At 42.0% G+C, this 22,019-nt stretch overlaps 1 pseudogene; it reads right to left on the bottom strand.

The window, feature by feature from the left end:
• Positions 1–650: 650 nt before the first annotated feature.
• Positions 651–22,019, bottom strand: part of LOC102907162 (uncharacterized) — a 50,543-nt pseudogene continuing 29,174 nt past the window's right edge.

The following is a 22,019-nucleotide window of genomic DNA, read 5'->3' as shown; positions in this document are numbered from 1 at the left end:
CTCCAGGGATAAGAGAAGACTATGACATCACAGTGTCATATTTAAATGGATTAATTTCCATGATCAGTTCTATTTTACTAAACTGTCTGTCTACACCAACACCTTGCTGTATTGAATAGTTTTATAAATTTTTGTATCCAGTACCACAAATAACCACTTTCTGACTCTTTGTAAAGCATAGAAGGCGTACATTCTTCTGCTAATGGATGCAGGACTTCAGAATCATTAATTTGAAATTCCATTTGTTTATTTAGACTATTATTTTACCACTGTGTGTGTGTGTGTGTATGTGTGTGTGTGTGTGTGACTTTTGAGATCATTTGAAGGTAATCTTAATGCTATTAAATTCACAAATATGCTAATTTTTATTACCCAATCCTGATTATCTAAAACACATATTGCAAACACAAATATCTATTCTCTCCACATGTCAGTGTACATTCATAATGGTTTTAGAAATGGGGAGAATGGACTCCCCTTAAATTGCAGAGCAGTAGGTATTTCCTTATAGATAACTTTAGCAAAATTCACACAAAATAGAAATTAACAATGATCTTCTTTACTTGTTAACCCACAAGGAATTACCTTCAAAACTATATTTTGTTAAAGTTTCTGTGCTAAAATATAGAAAAACTGAACTATGCCAATAGTGAAATGTTAAGAATTTCCTGAAGTTTTTATTCCTGGTACCACGACCACAATTTACAGGGCAGTTTACCCGATGTAATGAAAAGAAAAAGAAAAGTTTACAAGAGATGGGAGGCCTCAGGAATGTCCATCTAATTGACACTAGAGTGCGTGAACCAATACTGCACTTGTTACAAACGTGGCTGTGACCGTCCTGAGAGGGAGGGCTTCCTGTGTGAGCTGCAGTGACATTTCTGACTGTGGATCATCGTTCCTTCTGTGTCAGATGTTTACAGTTCCTCTGGTGCATTTGGGCCAACTCTCTCAGGGCCACAGGAACGTTCCTGAGAACCCCTCCTTCTCCTGCCAGGAACTGTGGCCCTTTTCTGCTGTTTTGAAAACCTTCTGTTGCCACATCCACCATTTCTACCACCTGATCCACAGCCACCACCATAGGGACAGCCTGAACATCTTCCATCTATACTGCCCCTCTTCATGGGCCCATAATTTGGTTGCTGTTGTCCAGTTTCCAAAATTATTATAGTTCCCACCGCCATCATAGTTTCCTCCACCAAAATTTCCTCCTCCATTGTAACCACCATATCCTCCTCTTCCACCACCATATCCACCATCTTGGTTTCCACATCCCCGTCCACCACCACCACAGCCTCCTCTGCTACTGTAGCCAGGACCACCACCATAGTTACCACTGTCCCCTCCAAATCCATTATATCCACCATCACCACCACCAGACCTCCACCAGAGCCTCCTCTTCCACCATGACCAAAATTATCTCCACCACCTCCAAAGTTTCCTCCACGACCCATAAAGTTGCCAGGTCTACATCCACAACCTCTCTGTGATCTAATAGGCTGCATCTCTTGTTCAGAAAGGGTCCTTCTAACTTCACAATTATGCCCGTTAATAGTGTGGTCTTCCTGAAAAACAGTTTTATTGCCTGTGTCATGATTATCAATAGTTAGAAAAGCAAATCCTCTCTTTTTTTTTCTATTCTGCCTATCATAACTTCTATCTTGCTATACTTTTTGAAGTAGTCTCTCAGATTATAGTCTTCTGTATTTTCTTTAATACTACCAACAAAAATTTTCTTTACTGTTAAATGGGCACCATACCTTACAGGATTCTCTCTAGAAATGGCTGTCTTTGATTCCACCATATATCCATCAACCTTGTGTGGCCCAGCATACATTGCTGCATCCACCTCTTTAACACAAGGGTAGGTCGCAAAACCAAAGCCCCTGGCACGTTTTGCTTGGTGCTCTCTCATTACCACACAATCTTCAGGTGTGCCCCATTTCTCAAGAGGTTCTCTTAAACTACCATGTGCAGTTTTGAAGCTCAGTTCACCAATAAACAGCTTCCTCAACTGATCTGGTTCCTTTGGATCATTCCCTTCTCCTTGCAATGGCAGTGACAGCTGACATCAGGCTAGGAGCAGCCGGGTGGTGGGTCTGCCTCCACTTTAAGACCAGCACCACGGTATATTTTAGGTCATAATTGTATCATCTTTTTTTATATTAGCAAACCTGTAACTTTTAACATCTCCATCTCACTTGGTGATAAAGGTTTGAAGCAAGACAGAGCCAATTTTTCTAAAAGTCTCTAGTGGGGAGAGATCATTAAGTTATCTGATGGCAATGAAATCATTTGTGAGAAACAATGAAGAAATGATGAGACTCCCAGCTAAGGAGGTCCAGGCCTCTTAGGAACCTGTAGGTGACAATTGCCAGCTGAACCTCTCTCAGCTGAGTTCCCTATATCTAATGTGAGCAGTAATAATAATAGTAATTCAAATAGTAATCCAAAGGAGAGAAGCAAATCTCTTGGAGAGAAACAACTTGGGTAATGAATTTCAGGATCATGCCAAAATGATTTATATAGTCTTTTGTGCTTTCATGATTGATAATAAAAGATGTTAATCTCAAAGGATAGAGTATTAAAGAATCTACCACTCACATAAAGAAGAGTATTTCTTGGGACTCTTTAAGACCGTTGTTATTGATGACCTCCCCTTATATATGACAGGCAACTAAAGACCAGCAGATAAGAATGTCGTTAAATGTCTGCCCCATCCTCCTAGATTTCCCACTGGGCACTGTCTGCCCCCCCCTCTCAGTGGGAAGACGTGTTTCTCCTCCCATCAGAACCTGTACTCTCAACCCTTCATTTCTTTTCAGTTTGCTACATTAATCCTCGTTTGTTCTAGAATCATCCCACCCAGCTCTCCCTTCAGCATCTAAATAAGCTCAAATAGCCCATCTTAAGCAACACCAAGCAGAAAAAACCATCTCCCTTTGCTCTTATATCAGCTTACAGCGCTCTTTCTGCCTGCTTTCTCCATAGACAAGCTTCTTGATGGAAGTCGGTTCCGGTCGGCTTATTCACTTGGTCCCCAGCAGTTGTCCCGGCATGCACTCTGACCGAGATGGACCTAAAGATCCTCCAGCTTTGTCTGGATTTCCACGTCATCACCGTTTTTATTCCTTCTATTAACTGGAGTAATATAAGTGTAAAACACTGTTCATGACTCCTTTAGTCCAAAAGGACCTGTGTCCTGGAACTTGCCCCACAGCCTGCCCTCCAGGTGTCCTTACTCTCTTGGGTTCACATTCTTAGTTCTTTAGGGGATAGCTCTTTCTCTGGCATGCAGCTGTGGTCCTTTGTGTTCTCACCCCTGGTGATCTGTACCCTACATCTGTATCCCTACCTCCATAGTTTTCTAATGGCAAACCCAGCTTAGGTGGCCTGTAAGCGTAACCATCATCTTTCTCCCCCGGGACTTCTGCCATTGGTTTTTCCCCTTCTCTTGGCCATGATCACACACCTCCGAGTTGTCTTAGAGTTCTCAAGCTTCATGAATGTTAATAAAGTACAGTTATAGTCTGAATTTCACTCCCCCATCCTTTACCACCTTCTCTGTGTATCAGTTCTCACACCACTTGGGGGCGGTATTGAGTCCTGTATTACGGTATGTTGAGGTCCTGGCCCGGCACACTTGTGAGTGTGTGTCTATTGGAAGTAGGCTCTTTGCAGGTCAAATGGGCCGCACTGCATTAGGGTCAGCCATAGGCTAGTGGCTGGGATCTTTAGGAGAAGAGAGGAACTTATTAGAAACACACAGAGAAGAGTGGATGATGCTGGAGGCAGCAGGACTTTGCAGGATTGTTGCTGCAAGACAAGGAACTCCAGCACCTGCCCAAAGCCAGAGGAAGCAAGGACAGATTCTCCTCGGGTCTTCACTAGAGGAAGGGCTCGGCAGGCATTGGGAGAGACTAGATCCTGTTGTCGTAAGCTACACGGCTTGGAATCCTCAGTCTGTGCCAGCCTCAGGAAATGACTCGATATTTCTCACCTATAGCATTGGATTACTGTGCTAGCTCATGTCTTCCCTTCCACCACACGGTCCCTACCACAAGCTGCCTGAGTGCTTTTCCCAAAAGGAATGTGTCATCCCGTGATAACTTCCGATTTTGACTTTTCCAAGCCTCCATTTCCTCCTCTGTAGCTATAGGACTTTTTCATAGGGCCATTAAGAGGATTAAATGAGAGGTACATGTGATAGTGTGATAGCATGTTAAACGAGTAGGGCGTTTCCAGTCTTAGCTCGGGTTGATGCCAGAAAGGCCAGCAAGAATTCTAGAGTACCGCATGCCTCTGCATACAGAAGCAATGTTGTGCATCAACCCTCCCCAACAGAATGTCCTGCAATGGTGGAAATACACCTGTTACTGAGTGTGGCAACTCTAGGCACACATGATTATTGAACACTTGACATGTTAGTGGAACTCCGGCGTAGCTAGAAGTTTTCCTGTGTCCCACCCAGTCCACAGCTGCTCAGATCCAAGTAAACACACAGAGGCTTATATTAACTAAAACTGTTCAGTCTTTAGCTCAGGCCTACCACTGACTAGCTCTTACACTTAGACTCAGCCCATTTCTGTTAATCTATATGTCGCCACATGTTCCATGGCTTTACCTGTGTGCCATTACATGCTGCTTCCTGGACAGTCGGCCTGACTCAGCCTTTCTCTTCCCAGAATTCTCTTTATCTGTTTATCCCACCTATACTTCCTGCCTGGCTACTGGCCAATCAGTGTTTTATTAAACCAGTGTACAAAAGCATTATCCCACAGCTCTAGGGTACTACATTTGTGTTTTATTTGTGTTTGTGTTTAGGTTATTGAGCAAATATCTTGCTATGTAGCCCATGCTGACCTCATACTTTAAAAAAAAAAGGTTTCTGTATTTTTAATTATGTGTATATGCGTGTGGATCTGTTTGTGGGTTTGGGCAGGTGCTGGCAGAGGTCAGAAGAGGCCATCAGGTCCACTGGAGGTGAAGTTACGTATGGTAATGAGTCCCCTGGCATGGGTGCTGAGAACTGACCTCTGGTTCTCGGCAAGAGCAGGAAGCACTCCATCTCTTCAGCCTGATGAACTCATCTATTCCATGATCCTGCCTTTGCCTCCGCTTCTGTCTCTTCATTGCTGGTATTGCAGGTATGACCACTGTTAGGTCTCAAACCCAGGACTAAGGTAAACTGAGGTGCCTATCAAAACGGGCCCGGCCAACAAGTTCCTCCAGCATCCACCAGTCCCTACCTGTTACAGGCTGGCATACTCATCCTCTACCCTGAACTCTCTAGCCCAGGGGTTGGAACATCCTTCTGCTGTGGCTCTTCCCTAGATAATCCAGACATTTTGGCTACTGGCTATGGACCCTTTTTTTTACCCTTTACCCTCCTGACCTCTTGTTCTCCTGGTCTCCTGGCTCTCCCATCTCCCCGCCCCCTTCTCCTCTCATGGTTCAGGGTCATGTCCACTCTGGACTCTCCCAGATGTCCCTGCCTCTGGCTATGCATTCTCTTTTATCTACAATAAACCTCCTCCACCACACCTAAGAGCAGTCATGGCCTCCTTTTTAGTTTTTTTTTTTTTTTCCATTCAACCACCACACCTGGCAAAAACTACATTTCTTAACTATCTAAATTTAAATTCACATATTGTTAGTTGCCACCATATTGAGCAATACATTTCTGAAACAGGGGCCGGGAACCTTTTTCTATAAAAAGCCAGATGATTAGTATTTAGGCATGCAGGCCATACCGTCTCTGTTGCTACTAGCCGCTGTAGCTTCAAAGGAGCCACAGTCATATGGAAATGAATGAGCGGTTCCTTATTCAGGACCATTTTATTTACGCAAACAGGTGGTGGGCCAGATTTGCCCTGAGGCCAGAGTTTAACATTCCCCCTTTCAGACTATTCATGTGAGTAAGCCAAGCTGAGAAAAACCTAAGACTAGTTTTGTCAGCGCTGACCCACACCATCTTCCCAGAGGATAAAGAAGACCTGAGTGAACCAGGAAGGGCGGGCGCAGGGAGGGCTTTGGGTCTGCCGCGCTGTGCTGATGTGTTTGTAGGAGAGTTTACCCCCAACAGACTGGGGTGGAGGACTTCTCACTGAGGCAGAGTAAGAAGAGCTCACGGGATTTCAGAGAGCTTGGCAACTGTTCTCTGGAATCCAGAGAATGTGGGGATGACTCAGGATGACTCATGTGTGAGTTTAAAGATAAGAGGTTGGGTCTTGATCTGCGGGAGAGGCAGTAGGGAGATCCACTCTGTGCTTCCGTTTCTAGCGGTTAAAGGTCTTTGTTCGCAGCGGACTCGAATTAGTACCGAGGACAGCTCGCCTGGCTCACCCTAACTCCTCCAGGAGGACCGTTAAATGTGCGGTAGACGCCAGCAAAAACCTGAGGCTGTCACCTTTCCTAATGGGAGAAGTCAGCAACTGACGGGAAGGCACTATGTATGACAGGAGAAAGGTCGCCATCCAGCCTTTAGTGTGGGATCTTAGAGGACCACACACCGATATCTGGCCAGCTCTGGACTCCTGCTGTGTGGGAGGGATCCTAGCTTCACACCCTGACTGCATCATTCAAGTAAGACTCACTTCAGCTAACTCCTTTATACCCTTGGAAGGGTTCAGTGTGGTACTGATGACTGAGAATGAAGTGAGTGAGAAAAACCTCCCCTCCCCCTCTGCAGGTTGTTTCAATTAGGAAGTGGAGAAGGGATTTTAGAGCTGGAGTTTTAGGATTTCCTGATAAACAAGTTTTATCATTTCAGAGTGACCAAGGAAGCTGTAAACCTGCTGAAACATTCACTTAGGGCAGAAGCAGGTTTTCTTTAGATCAGGGTGACTGAGGAGGTCTGGAAGCCTCAGAGATCTCTTGTGCTATGCGAGTAGACCATCTTCACATGAAGATTTCTTGGAAAAGGCTCAAAAATTGTTACTACTCTGTTCCTTCCTAATGGATCTGTCACTGGCCCTTCCTAAGCTCTCTGTGTAGTGTCCAAGCTCCTGGGGGTTACATGTTATCCATGTGAGATCTGAGCCTGAATTCTTCATTTCCATCTGTCTAGAGTCCTGGGGTCCTGACCCCAGTCTCCAAGAAGCTTCAACTGCTGTTCTTTCTTTCAGGACCTTGACTCTGTGTATCAGGCTTCACTGACACTCCCTGCCTACCTCTCTCTCTTCTTCTTGCTCAGGACTCATCCGAATTCTTCCTCAAAGCCTTCCAGATAATCTGTCCTCTCCCTGTGGCTGGATTACTGGACTCTCCATTCCCCAGGAGCCTTGCATAAGCCTCCATGAGCATTTGTCACTGGTGTGGAATGATTGTGTATACAAGCATGATGCAAGTCAGTCAGGAGCCTAAAGTCAGGCTCGTGTCTTGTTTATCATGGTAGCTGTCTCAGTAGGACAGTCTCTAAGTGGTTGATGAATAAATGAAAACTATTTGGACCTTCGCTTTCACAAGCAGAAAAGGAATGGATATGTGGGAGACCTGCTACTCCCGTTATCAGTATTTCATAGCCATGATGTATCTATTGATGTTTGCACCGCTGTGCAATCCTAGAGGAAAAGGGAAACCCTTAAATATTAGAAGTACACAATTGTTGGAGGTCAGATTTTTTTTTGGTAATAACCAAGGTAGAATATTGCCTCAAACCATTTTCCCATTTTGTTATGAAATACTTTCAATCTGCAGAAAATATATAGACTAAAACAATAAATATCACATACTGACTATCCAGCTTTTTCAGACCCTAGTATCAGATATTTTTATAAGGAATAAAACAAAGAGTTTGTAGTGTAATGATATGTATTCCCCTCTCTGGCACATTACCCTTCAAAGGTCACCACCGTGCTGAATTTTGCACTGGTCACATCCTTGAATATTTTCTACTCTTTGCAACATATGAATATATCTGTAAATAAGTCATAGCATTATTTTCTGTTTGAACTTTTTAAAGAAAGTGATATTATCTTGTAGCTACAACTTGTTCATTTGCTCAGTCCCTTCTCTTCAATTTTGATCTGATATATGGTATCATAGTACATGCAGTGTCTTCACATAAGTACTGAACAGCATTCCATTGAAGAAAATGCCAAGCTTACCTACTTTCTTCCTGACCAACCTTGGATTTCCTTTCCATTCACAATGGTGAAATAAGCACTCGTTTTTCCAATTTGTTTGTACATAAGTGGCTACAGTGAAAGATTTTATCAGCTGTATTTCTTATGTTGATAAATCTTTTTAAAAATATATGTATATCCATCATTCCTGCCCTGCTCCCAAGCAGCAGCTGAGAGCAGGCACCCGTTTGCTAACCTCTGGGTACATCCGAGGACCAGCACCACAACCTCCTCTGCCCTCCCCAGAACTACCAGAAGAAGTACCATTCCTATCATGGCCTCTCCTGACCCCAGCTCTCTTACATAGCTGAGGGTGAGAATGGAAAGATCTGGCCAAAACGGAAGATCCAGACAACTTACCCCACTGACATATCACCTCTCTGGCTGTGAAGCATTCCCACCTGCGTCTTGGCCTGGTTCAGAAGCTGATGGACCAGGCTCCTCGAGCCATGATAGAGATCTTCATGGCCAACTATGTCTCCCTGCATGTCGGGAAGAATAACTGGGCTGCCCTGCATCTCTATTCCCACATCCTCAACTTTCAGATCAGTGAAGTGGAGCCCAGATACGTTGCAGATGGGGAAGATGCGTAGGCAATGAAATGGTACCTCATGCAGATGCTCAGAGCCTGGCTCCTCGTGCCTCCTGTTGGCATGTTTATTTTCAGGTGCTTTCCCCGGCCTCCCAGCAGCAGCTGAGAGAGCACCAGGAGCAGAAGGTCTCCATGCTGGAAAGACCCACATAAGTTTGCCTGCAGGTACTCCCAGTCAAGACCAGCTCCCAAACAGCCCACAAATGCACCAGTTAGGATTGATGAAGCATCCAAGTGATTTAGTCTTTGAGTCATAGCCTCAGCTCCAGTGATCAAAGCTTCTTATCTTAATTTTTATTTTATGTGTATGGATGTTTCACCTGCAAGTATGTCTGTGTACCACTTCCGTGTTTAGGGCCCCAAGAGCCAGAGAAAGGAATCAGATCCCTTGGAAGTGGAGTTACAGATGTCTGTGAGTCGCCATGTGCCTACCAGGAACTGAACCCAGGTTCTCTGGCGGAGATTTAGTGATCTTAACTGCTGAACCATCACTCCAGACCCTGTTCAAAGCTTTTTAGCTGAAGTCCCAATATCATGAAAAAGAGATCAGCTATGTTACCATGAGTGCCCTATCTGAATTCTTCACCCAGAGAATCTATGAGTACAATTGATGGTGGTAGGATTATGCTTCTGAGTGTGTGTGTGTGTGTGTGTGTGTGTGTGTGTGTGTGTGTGTGTGTGTGTGTGTAGGGAGTTGAGACAGTGTCTCATTATATAGCCCTGGTGACTGGAAACTCACCTGTACACCAGGCTAGTTGTAGATCTCGAACTCCCTGAGATCTGCCTGCCTCTGCCTCCTGAGTGCTGGAAATAAAGGCTCTCCCTACCATGCCCTGCTAACTGAAACACTGATTGGTACCCGACAAGAGAGTAACTTTATAATATCTATAGATGCAGAATAAATATATTGCATTGATTTTAGGGCCAGGCGCTGGTAGAAGTATCATAGACTTTGAGGGACATGAAGTAAAGTATTGAAAGAAGTTGAGAGAAATATTAGGGGAAGTTGGAGAAAGGAGGCCCCTTGCTAGTTCCATAGAAAGGCAACCTGTGAGAGTATAGAAAATAGAGATGAGCCCTGATGAACCCTAATGAGCCCCCTGGACTAGAAAGAGAGATTTCTTCCTTTTCTATCCCTTTTCCTGCAGACACTCCCTAGAGTCTTCTCTGGGGCTGGAGATTGGCACTGACCTGCTAATCTTGCTACTTACTGAGCAACACTCAGGTCTTAGAGAAGATTTCTATGCAGAATAGTGAAGGTCTCTCCTGGATTTGACTATTGGTCCCCAATAAAATATAGTGGAGCAATGCCCTCATGATCCTGGACCTCAACCCTGAGCCTGGTATTATAAAAGGATAGGGCTTGTGTGGGTTCTTTGCAGTCAGTACCCTGCAATTCTCCACAGGGGAGGTCCATTAACACCATGGCACACCAGGTAACTGGCAGTCTGAAAACCTGGCTACAGATTCCTTACTGCTTTCTCATTAAGAGGTGGAGTGCTGTAGACTGAGTGTTTGTAGTTCCTAGTTCCCCACCATGGATACGCCAGATGTCCAAACATAATCTCTATTGGGAGTGATGCCTTCTGGAAGGCAACTGCTGTCCTTATGTGACAAAAGCAGAGAGTGCAGCCCCCACAACTCACATACGATGTGACCACGCCATAGTGAGCAGCTGGGTACCTACAAGCTGAGAGAAGAGGCCTCAGATGAAACCTTTCCCCTGGAACCTGGATATCTTGGGCATCTCACCTGGAGGCCTGTACCCACAAAAACTGAACTGGTAGAGCCACTGACTCTCTGGTTTTGCTACACAAGCCCAGTGAAGCCACTGTGGTAACAGTTTCTACTTACTCAAGCTTTATAGCAAGTGCCCAGAGATTGTCTAAGTCTGGGGCACAAATGGAAGGAACAGTAGGGAAGATGAAAGCCATCAGTAGACAAATGTAAAAAAAAAAAAAAATGGGCCAAGCAATTTATGACAAGAAAATACTTAACAATACAGCTGTTCAACCTGGAGTAGGAGAAAACTGTCCTGTGCCATGAGTATTTCTACTGACTCTATTTAAGAGTGAATCAAAAGCCTCAGAAAGACAGCTACGCACTTATTTACCATCCTCTTTCCCTTTGAGAAGTATAAGGATTGAGTTTTCTGTACTGAAAGTACTTCTGCAAACACAGTGACCAGTTGTAGATGTAACCAACCGTCTTATTAAATAAGAAACACAGAAACAATGTAACAGAGAAAGCCAAGAAGTCAGAGCTCAGAGCTAAAATCTCACCCTTCCTCCTGCTGTCCCAGCTTCGCGAAAAGAGACCTACTTCCTGTCGGTTCGTATTTTTAAAGTATGTTGTTCTGCCTTCTCATTGGTTGTAAACCCAAACACATGACTGCCTCGTCACTGTCTGAATGTACAGCCCCCTAGGTCTTAAAGGCATATGTCTCCAATGCTGGCTGTATCCCTGAACACACAGAGATCTTATGGGATTAAAGGCGTGTGCCGCCACCGCCACACTCTTGCTATGGCTCTAATAGCTCTGACCCTGAACACACAGATATCTATGGGATTAAAGGCGTGTGCCACCACCGCCACACTCTTGCTATGGCTCTAATAGCTCTGACTCCCAGACAACTTTATTTATTAACATACAATCAAAATAATAATTCAGTACAATTAGATTACCACCACATTTCCCCTTTTCTATTTTAATAAAAAGAAAAAGAAAGCAAAAGGTTATAACTAACAAAAGAAAAACTATATACAAAAGTACAATAACTATATACAATATATACAAGTAATAAATACCTAAACAGGTATTTGACGAATCAGAGAAAATAATTCCATTATCTATCCTATTTTGATAATTCCAAGATGTATCTAATGTACTTTCTATCCTAATTAATTTTCAACTATAACTAACTAATCTTCAACCATAACAAACTAATCTTCAACTCCCTCAGAGACCCAAGAAGGGAATAATATTAGCTAACAAAAATAAAAACAGGAAGTGCATGCAAGCAACTTCCAAAAAAATTTTGTGAGTTGACAGAAACAGCCAGCTGCCTGGGCAGTCACCTGAGGTTTCTCCGCAGTGTTGGGGCATCATCTTCAGCCTATAGGCTTAGTGTATCTGACAGACTCATTTGTGAAGTAGGATGTACACAAGGTCAACAGTTCAACCTCACATTGGGTGAGAGCAGTCCACGTACCAGAAACACCTGAATTCCACTAGTGTCCTGTCATGATTCAGGATTTTAAATTCTGGAAATTGTTGACAGTTTTTTAATTCAGGGGTCCATTCTTCTTGGCTGTGTATATATGGCTTCATCTCAGCATCCCCTTCTTCTCCACATCCCTCTATTAAATGCCAGTCTACTTTTGAGAGGCATGAGCTTTCAGCTGCTGTTCCATTGTACAACAGAATCCATCGGCCCTCTGCCTGTTAAGCTGCCTTCGAAGAAAAGGGCACCGTACCTTTTCCGGATGCGAAGGCCACTTCAGGGATGGGGCCATATTGTCCTGGCCTCAGAAGATGCCTTTTGATAAAGCCATAACCACACTTGTTTTGGCAAGAATCAGTAGTCCCTTGTTTCGTGATCTGTCTGTCCATTTTGTCCTGTTGATTCGAGGATACTTTGTTGTCCAGTGGCTAACTTTTGCCAGAATGAAAGTTGACTCCATATGCAGTTTCTTCAATGCCCATATTTTCTCTAAAGTAGATTGGTACTGCCAGGAGACGACATGTCTCAAAAAAGAAAAATTTTCTAAGTTATTAAAACATTTTAAATGCCATATTCTGTAGATCTCTGAAGGGTTTGAAGATGACCTGTCTAAAACATCTCTGCTCAATTTTTAAAACATATCCAATATGACTACAAGTTCTATGATAATGTCTAACTACTAGCTTTCATTTCTTTATATCCTAATAGTTGATAATAATAACATTCAAGGATCAGAAATTTGCATTACATTGTTAAATGGATGGAATAAATACAATTAGAAATATACATATAGCATTTTCTAACAATATCAGTTTCAAATTTGTGTACAATATAAAACAATTCAATCCAATGTAAAGTATTTAAAACTAGTAATTGTCTTTCTCTTTTCTTTCTTTCTTTTTTCTTTCTTTCTTTCTTTCTTTCTTTCTTCCTTTCTTTCTTTCTTTCTTTCTTTCTTTCTTTCTTTTTTTTTTTTTAAACAAGAACCTTAAATCTAATCTCCTTTGCTTAGCCTTTTTCCTAACCCTTGACAATAACTTGTAACCAACCCCCCTAAATACTGAAAATTATCCCAGACCCAAAACCCATTAAAAAGACCAAAAAACCACCCGCCCCACACCACCTCTTTGGGAATGTGGGCGTCGTATTCTTAAAATTGCTTCCTGCTGGGTATGGGCGAAGTTTTCTTTATCCTTGTAGTTCAAAGCTGATCTATGGATGATGTTTGTCAGCTTAATGATATTATTATTGTCCACGTGGAATTGTTGTTGTTGTGGGGCCCCATCTTCTTTCTGGAGACTTCAGTTGATGTTAGGCCTGGCCATGATTTCCTGCAGAAAACTGATAAGAGACTCGAACACAAAAACATATATATGCAGCTAGCCTTTTTTCTAGAATTAGTTAGTACTCTATGTGACCATTCATATCTTAACAAAGTTTAAAATGTATATGTATATATTAATCTTGTAAATTTTGATATAAAAATTTATACTTTGAGAAAAGTTTAAAGAATCAGAATAGAATCAAAGAGTTGAGATTAGTAATAGAATAGTCCCTTAATTAATTTTGCTTTTGTCCTGTACCATAGCAGAAGATGGCTCTTATTCTGGCATGATACAGGGAGTTTGCGTTTTCCTTTTAACAACATGCTTGATTTTAAAGAAGGAGAGAGCCATTCTCCAACTCCAAAGTCAGCTTTAAATTTTAATTGAACTGGGACTATTAGAAAACCAAGAGTGTTAAATCTTTAGAGAAAAGCAGAAACAAACATATAGGAAGACATAAAATTTTTTTAGATAATATATACCCATACACCGTTTCACTCTGTTTCTTGGGATAGATGATTTGTCCCTTTTCTTCAGTTGTCTCATTTGTCCAGTGTTCTTCAGATTCCTTAACCTTCATTCTCCTAAAAGACAAAAACAAAAACCTTTCCCCAAGACTAATTTTGGGGATGTTCCTTTTTGGCAAGTTATTATCTGATGAAATGAAAAGGCATGTTTTATTGATACAAGTTAGTTTAAATTGGATGTTCATGCTGGTTGATGAACTATCACCTCCTCTAATTAAGAGGTCTCTCTTGTTCAAATCGAACCTTTATCAATTTTGATGGTACCCACAGCTTATCTTCTCCTGTAGAAACAAAAGCAAAACCACGTCCCCAATGTAATACATACCCTGGTTTCCATTCTGAGGTCAGCACATCCTTAAAGTATATAGGCTGATTTAATTCTGTAGTTTTTTCTATTATCCAATGTCTCTCTGCAGCTGTTGTTCCTTTCTCATTGGCATTCAGAAAATTCAAAGTTAGAAGAGCATTATGCAGTCTATTTCTGGGGGTTTTTGTTACCCATTTCTGTTTATTTAGCATATCCTTTAGAGTTCTGTTTGATCTTTCTATAACTGCTTGACCTGTAGGATTATGTGGTATGCCTGTAATATGCTTTATATTGTAATAAGCAAAAAACTGTTTCATTTTAACAGAGACATATGATGGAGCATTGTCAGTTTTGATTTGTGCAGGTATACCCATGATGGCCATAACTTCTAGCAAATGAGTGATTACAGAATCAGCTTTTTCAGAACTCAAAGCAGTTGCCCATTGAAATCCTGAATAAGTATCGATAGTGTGGTGTACATATTTCAATTTTCCAAATTCTGCAAAGTGAAACACGTCCATCTGCCAGATTTCATTTCTCTGAGTACCCTTTGGGTTACATCCTGCTGGTAATGGCGTCTGATTGTAGAAGGAACAAGTAGGACATTTCTTTATTATTTCTTTGGCTTGTTGCCAGGTTATGGAAAAATCCTTTTTTAAACCTTTACTATTAACGTGATGTTTTTTATGAAATTCTGAGGCCTCCAGCACATTTCCTATCAATAATTTATCAATCTCTTCATTGCCTTGTGCTAGAGGGCCTGGCAGACCAGTATGGGATCGAATGTGAGTTATATATAAAGGATGATTCCTTTTCCTGATTGTATCTTGTAATTGAATAAATAGTGAAGTTAATTCTGAAGCATCAGGGATAAATTCTGCAGTCTCAATATGTAACACCACTCTTTCAGCATACTGAGAGTCAGTTACTATGTTGAGAGGTTCTGAAAAATCCATTAATACCAACAGAATAGCATACAATTCTGATTTTTGCACTGAATTATACGGACTTTGAACCACTTTACTTAAATTTTCTGATTTGTAACCTGCCTTTCCTTCTTTGTTGGCATCTGTATAAAATGTACGAACTCCAGATATGGGTTTTTGCCGTACAATTCGAGGCAAGATCCATTCAGCTCTCTTTATAAGATCAATTCTATTGCTTTTGGGATATTTGCTGTTAATTTCTCCCAAAAAATTACTGCAAGCTCTTTGCCAAGGTTCACTTTCTGTCCATAATTTTTCAATGTCCTCCTTAGTTAATGGTACGACAATTTCTGCTGGGTCTATGCCTGCTAATTGACGAAGTCTCAGTTTTCCTTTGTAAATCAAGTCAGAGATTTTTTCCACATAAGTTTTTAATTTTTTATTTGGTTTATTTGGTAAAAATATCCATTCCAATATAATATCTTCCCTCTGCATTAATATTCCAGTAGGAGAACGCCTAGAAGGTAAGATAACCAAAATGCAATCCAGCTTTGGATCAATACGATTCACGTGTCCTTCATGCACTTTCTTTTCTACCAAGGCTAATTCTTTCTCAGCTTCAGGTGATAATTCTCTTGGACTATTTAAGTCCTTGTCACCTTCTAAGGTTTTGAACAAATTAGTCAGTTCATCATTTTTTACCCCAACAATAGTTCGTAGATGAGAAATATCTCCAAATAATCTTTGAAAGTCATTAAGAGTCTGTAGTCTATCTCTCCGAATTTGCACCTTTTGGGGTCTAATTTTTTGTAGCTCTATTTTATATCCTAAATAATTAATAGAATCTCCTCTTTGTATCTTTTCAGGAGCAATTTGTAATCCCCAGCGAGGCAAAATTTTCTTTACTTCTTCAAACATTATTTCTAGAGTATCTGCATTTGAGTCAGCTAGTAAAATATCGTCCATATAATGATAAATTATAGATTTAGGAAATTTTTTACGTATCACTTCCAATGGCTGTTGTACAAAATATTGGCACAGAGTTGGGCTATTCAACATTCCCTGTGGGAGGACCCTCCATTGAAATCTTTTAACCGGTTGAGAATTATTATAAGTAGGCACTGTAAAAGCAAATCTTTCTCTGTCTTTTTCTTGTAAGGGTATTGAAAAGAAACAGTCTTTTAAATCAATAACTATGAGAGGCCATCCTTTTGGTAACAGAGTAGGTAAAGGCATCCCAGATTGTAGAGAACCCATTGGCTGAATTACTTTGTTAATTGCCCTAAGGTCTGTTACCATTCTCCATTTACCAGATTTCTTTTTAATAACAAATACAGGAGAATTCCAAGGGCTGGTTGATTCTTCAATATGCTGAGTATTTAACTGTTCTTCTACCAGCTCTTCTAAAGCCTGGAGTTTCTCTGTTGTTAAAGGCCATTGCTGGACCCATATAGGCTTGTCTGTTAACCATTTTAAAGGTAGAGCTGTTGGTGTCTTTGGAAGATCATCAGTTATTGTGCCCTGTTCTTGTATAATATGGATGGCTGGTGACCACTCATTAGAACAATATCTTCTAATATTTCTCTCAGTAACATGTGCTAGTTTATGATTTGTTTCTGAGATTGGAGGGATGTTAATCTGAGTATTCCATTGTTGCAACAAGTCTCGACCCCACAGGTTCATAGTTATGTTAGCCACATATGGTTTTAATTTTCCTCTCTGTCCTTCTGGACCTATACATTCGAGCCATCTTGCACTCTGTTTCACCTGAGATAATGTCCCAATTCCTAACAGTTGAACGTTTACCTCCTGAAGAGGCCAAGTTGGATGCCAAAATTCTGGTGCAATTATGGTAACGTCCGCACCTGTGTCTACCAGACCAGACAACAAAACACCATTTATTTTTATCGTTAATTTTGGTCTTTGTTCATTAATAGAAGTTTGCCAAAAAATTTTCTTTATGTTTTCTCCTGAATTTTCTATTCTCTCTGTTTCATCATTCTGACCAGCATGATTTATTCCAATAGGCATTTGGTTATTTAATCGCTCTCCAGAGCAGGCATTTCCTCTATGGCTGCAGGAAAGGTTTGAACTGGATTTGCACTGGGGGCCTGCCTGAGGCCCCTCTGGGAGTTTCCCGAAGACTGAGGCAAAGGATTACCCTGTCTGTCCTTTGTTGATCTACATTCGTTGGTCCAGTGTTTTCCCTTACCACACCTTCTGCATACTCCAGAAGGAAGGGGCATTCTGTTGCCATTGTTCCTTGAAGAAACATTGTTTCTGGAAATGACCTGTCTACAGTCCCTTTTCAAATGTCCTTGCTTTCCACATCCAAAACATCTAACACTCCTCAAACCTTTTGAAATTACTTCTCCTACCCATGTATCATCATGCTCATCAGCTTCAACATTAATTGTTTCTCTAATCCAATCTTCCATAGGTGCAGATCTTGCCCTTAACGGCCTGATTATTCTTTTGCATGCTGCATTCGCATTCTCAAAGGCCAAAGATTCAATTATTGCCTTACCAGCTTCTGAATCCGAGACCGTTCTCTTTACTGCTGAAGCCAGTCTTTGTAAAAAATCTGTAAAAGACTCTTTTGGGCCTTGCTTCACCTTTGTAAATGACTCAGATTTTTTTCCTGGTTCCTCAACTTTGTCCCATGCATTCAAGGCTGCCGTTCGACATAAAATTAGGGTTTGGACATCATATAAACATTGTGCTTGTGCTGAAGCATATTGGCCTTCGCCCATAAGCTGATCCTGGCAAACTTGTACTCCTTTATCCCTCCATTGTTTTTCTATGTTTTTAGCCTCCTCCTTAAACCAAGTCAGAAATTGAAGTCTCTGGCTGGGTTCCAGAACACCTTGTGCGAGGTCCCGCCAGTCCTGTGGTACTATCCTATTATATGTTGACCAAGTGTTTAACATTTGCTTTACATATGGGGAATGCATGCCATAAGATACTATTGCCTCCTTAAACCTTTTTAAATCCAACATTTCAATTGGAGCCCAAGTATTTTGTGTAGCCATTTGATCAGGCATCTGCTGTACTGTTACAGGATAAATTAAGGGTGACTGTGTGAAAACAGGCTTTCTTTCTGCAACCTTATGATCCCGACTTGAAACAACTTCACTGTTAATTTCTTCTGTCTGAATTTTTACAGGTTTAACAAGTTCTTCTAAAGCTGTTATCCTGGCACTTAAATTGACTATCTTTTTAAATATTAAAATGTGGATAATTATAGTGATAAGGTGCATAATTCCACCAATACTAATATTATATAGTTGTTCCATTGCCAGACTGCCTAAAATTTCGAACAAAAACCAATTTTCTTCCAATGTACACATAAAACCCATTTGTTTTTTAATGTGGAAAAAATTCTCTTTTAGATAGTTTCCTTTAAAATATCTGATATATTATGACTTACCAAATCTGCGTAGAACAGTAGAAATCCGAGGGGATTTTCAAAGCAGCCACCTAGTGTCCCAGGTGTAAATGCAGAGAGAGAGAGAGAGAGGGAGAGAGAGAGAGAGAGAGAGAGAGAGAGAGAGAGAGAGAGAGAGAGGAAAGAGAGAACGCACAAGAAAGCGTAGCCGGCTAAAGCTTAAATGCAGCCACGTGTTCCCTCTTGTGCCGAGTCAAGGCTTGGGTCTGGCTTCCTTAAGCTCCGACCACGTGCGTTGACTTTACAGGCAGGGCCCTGTTTGGCAGGGCAGGTCTGAGTTGTTTGTAGCACCGGCTTTAGGCAAGCTGCTCACAGACCTAGGCCCGGGCTAGAAGTTGCTACCCGGACTAGGACGCCGGCAGCTCGGACTAAGAAGCCGATCGCCGCCGGCCGCCGTGTGCCGCCGCCGCCGCCGCCGCCGCCGCCGCCGAGGGCCGCCTGCCGGCCTTGCGGGAAAGCGGACCTGCCGCCAAGCCAAGCAGTTTTTAATGGATTCTTGTCACGTTGGGCGCCAGATGTAGATGTAACCAACCGTCTTATTAAATAAGAAACACAGAAACAATGTAACAGAGAAAGCCAAGAAGTCAGAGCTCAGAGCTAAAATCTCACCCTTCCTCCTGCTGTCCCAGCTTCGCGAAAAGAGACCTACTTCCTGTCGGTTCGTATTTTTAAAGTATGTTGTTCTGCCTTCTCATTGGTTGTAAACCCAAACACATGACTGCCTCGTCACTGTCTGAATGTACAGCCCCCTAGGTCTTAAAGGCATATGTCTCCAATGCTGGCTGTATCCCTGAACACACAGAGATCTTATGGGATTAAAGGCGTGTGCCGCCACCGCCACACTCTTGCTATGGCTCTAATAGCTCTGACCCTGAACACACAGATATCTATGGGATTAAAGGCGTGTGCCACCACCGCCACACTCTTGCTATGGCTCTAATAGCTCTGACTCCCAGACAACTTTATTTATTAACATACAATCAAAATAATAATTCAGTACAATTAGATTACCACCACAACCAGTCCTTAAATTCAGTGGACTTCCTGAAGAAACGTGGTCAGCACCAAGCCCCACAGCGGTACAGTGCAAGAAGGGCCATGGCGCTCTGTATGCCCAGGGAAAACAACATCGCTAGTCTAAGGTGGGTGGAATAAGACTATTTTCCTCAGAGAGTCTAAAGGTATGAAGAAGAAGATTGTGCTTGTGTTTGTTGAGCCCAAATGAAGATCTAAGAGAATGCCGGCCACTAAGAGGTACAAGCATTTGAACTGGGAATGCAAAGAGAAAGAGCCAAGTGATCCAGTTCCACACTGATTTTCTTACAAAGATAATTAAGTCATTAGGTTTCAGTCACTTCAAAAAATATGCAAAAATTGAAACAGAAGAAAAAAAAATCTTCAAAATTTGCAAGTCAACAAATTTCAAGATTACAAAGTTGAATTTATTCTACCAATTATCATAAAGCTTGTGACAAAATGAAATAGATTTGGACAGGGATTCCACTCAAGTGGAAGCAAACTAAAAAATGAACAAAAAGGTCAAAAGACTCTCGACTTCAGTAAGGAGGCTGGGGGCGGGGTGGAGAGCAAGGCAAGATCTCACTCCTGTGATGGTGTCCTTGGTTGCCAAGTTGACAGACCCGGGAGGAGGGAACCTCAAGTGAGGAACTGTCTCTATGAGACTGGCCTGTGGGCATTGTATTGGTTGATGATTGGTATGGGAGGGTCCAACTCATAGTGTATGTGAAACCACTGGCCAGGGGTTCCTGGGTTATATAAGAAGTTTGTCTGAACATGAGCAGGGGAAGCAAGCTAGGATGGCAGTGATTCTCAACCTGTGGGCCACGACCCCTTTTGGGTGTCGAACTAACCCTTTCACAGGGGTCCCCTTAGAACAACATCAGAAAAGACCGACATTTATATTGTAATGCATAACAGTAGCAAAATTACAGCTATGAAGTAGCAACTAAAATAATTTTATGGTTAGGGTCACCACAGCAGGAGGAACTATATTAAAGGGTCACAGAACTAGGAAGGTTGGGAACCACTGCTCTCCGATATCGGCTTCTGTCCTTGCCTTGCAGGTGTCTTGAGTTCGACTTTGACTTCCTTTGATGATGGACTATAGCTTGTGAGCCTAGTAAGCCCTTTACTCCCCAATTTTGTGTTGGTTATTGCTTTATCAGAACAGCAGAGAACAAACCAGAACAGAAATTGGTACCCAAGACCTGAGAGGGTGCTTGCTGAAGCTGGAAGAATTTTTTAAATACAAAATGGGTAACAGAGAAAGGTAGTTATAAATATCTTTATTGTGAAATATGTCTTCAATCCCAGCACTTCAGAGGTAGAAGCAGATAGATCTCTGTAAATTCAAGATCTGCCTGGTCTACACGGGGTGTTCCAGGACAGCCAGGCCTACACAATGAGACCTTGCCTCAAAAACAAACAAAGAACCAGCTAAGGCCATGTGACTAGTTGCAGAATTGAAGATTGTAACTGACATGAGCTTCCCGTCCTATAATAAATCTAATCAGTTCTGTCCTTTTAGAGAACCTTGACTAATATGACCCCTACCTATATCTATGGCAAAACCCAAATAATGAGTTGATAAGTGCAGCTAGAATGTGAAGCAACTGGAACACTGAAATCCTATGTGTGAGACTAAAATCAATGCTTTCTGTTGCACAGAAATGTTATTATCTCTAATAAATTTGAAGATGTGGCTGCTAACATTTAGCAGTCATGGGGCCGAAGAGATGTCTCAGTGGTTAAGAACATGTGCTGCTTTTGCGGAGGATCTGGGTTTGGTTCCCAGCACCCACATGGTGGCTCACAACCCTATGGAACTTTAGTTCCAAGAGATCCAAAACCCTCTCTGGCTTCTGAGGGAATTTCTCTCTTGGGGTTCTCTAAACAAGCAAAGTACTCATAAACAACACACACCACACACACACACACACACTCAGAAGCATAATCCTACCACCATCAATTGTGCTCATAGATTCTCTGGGTGAGGAATTCAGATAGGGCACTCATGGTAACATAGCTGATCTCTTTTTCATGATATTGGGACTTCAGCTAAAAAGCTTTGAACAGGGTCTGGAGTGATGGCTCAGCAGTTAAGATCACTAAATCTCCGCCAGAGAACCTGGGTTCAGTTCCTGGTAGGCACATGGCGACTCACAGACATCTGTAACTCCACTTCCAAGGGATCTGATTCCTTTCTCTGGCTCTTGGGGCCCTAAACATGGAAGTGGTACACAGACATACTTGCAGGTGAAACATCCATACACATAAAATAAAAATTAAGATAAGAAGCTTTGATCATTGGAGCTGAGGCTATGACTCAAAGACTAAATCACTTGGATGCTTCATCAATCCTAAGTGGTGCATTTGTGGGCTGTTTGGGAGCTGGTCTTGACTGGGAGTACCTGCAGGCAAACTTATGTGGGTCTTTCCAGCATGGAGACCTCTACCTGGAGGAGCCTCTTCGTGGTGGCTCCAGCTTCCGAGAACAAATATCCCAGCAAGCAAGTTGTGTGGTC

Source organism: Peromyscus maniculatus, chromosome 14 (genome assembly GCF_049852395.1).
Source record: "Peromyscus maniculatus bairdii isolate BWxNUB_F1_BW_parent chromosome 14, HU_Pman_BW_mat_3.1, whole genome shotgun sequence".
NCBI lineage: Eukaryota > Metazoa > Chordata > Mammalia > Rodentia > Cricetidae > Peromyscus > Peromyscus maniculatus.
Note: the sequence above shows the minus strand (reverse complement) of the source record. Positions and strands in the feature narration are given on the sequence as shown.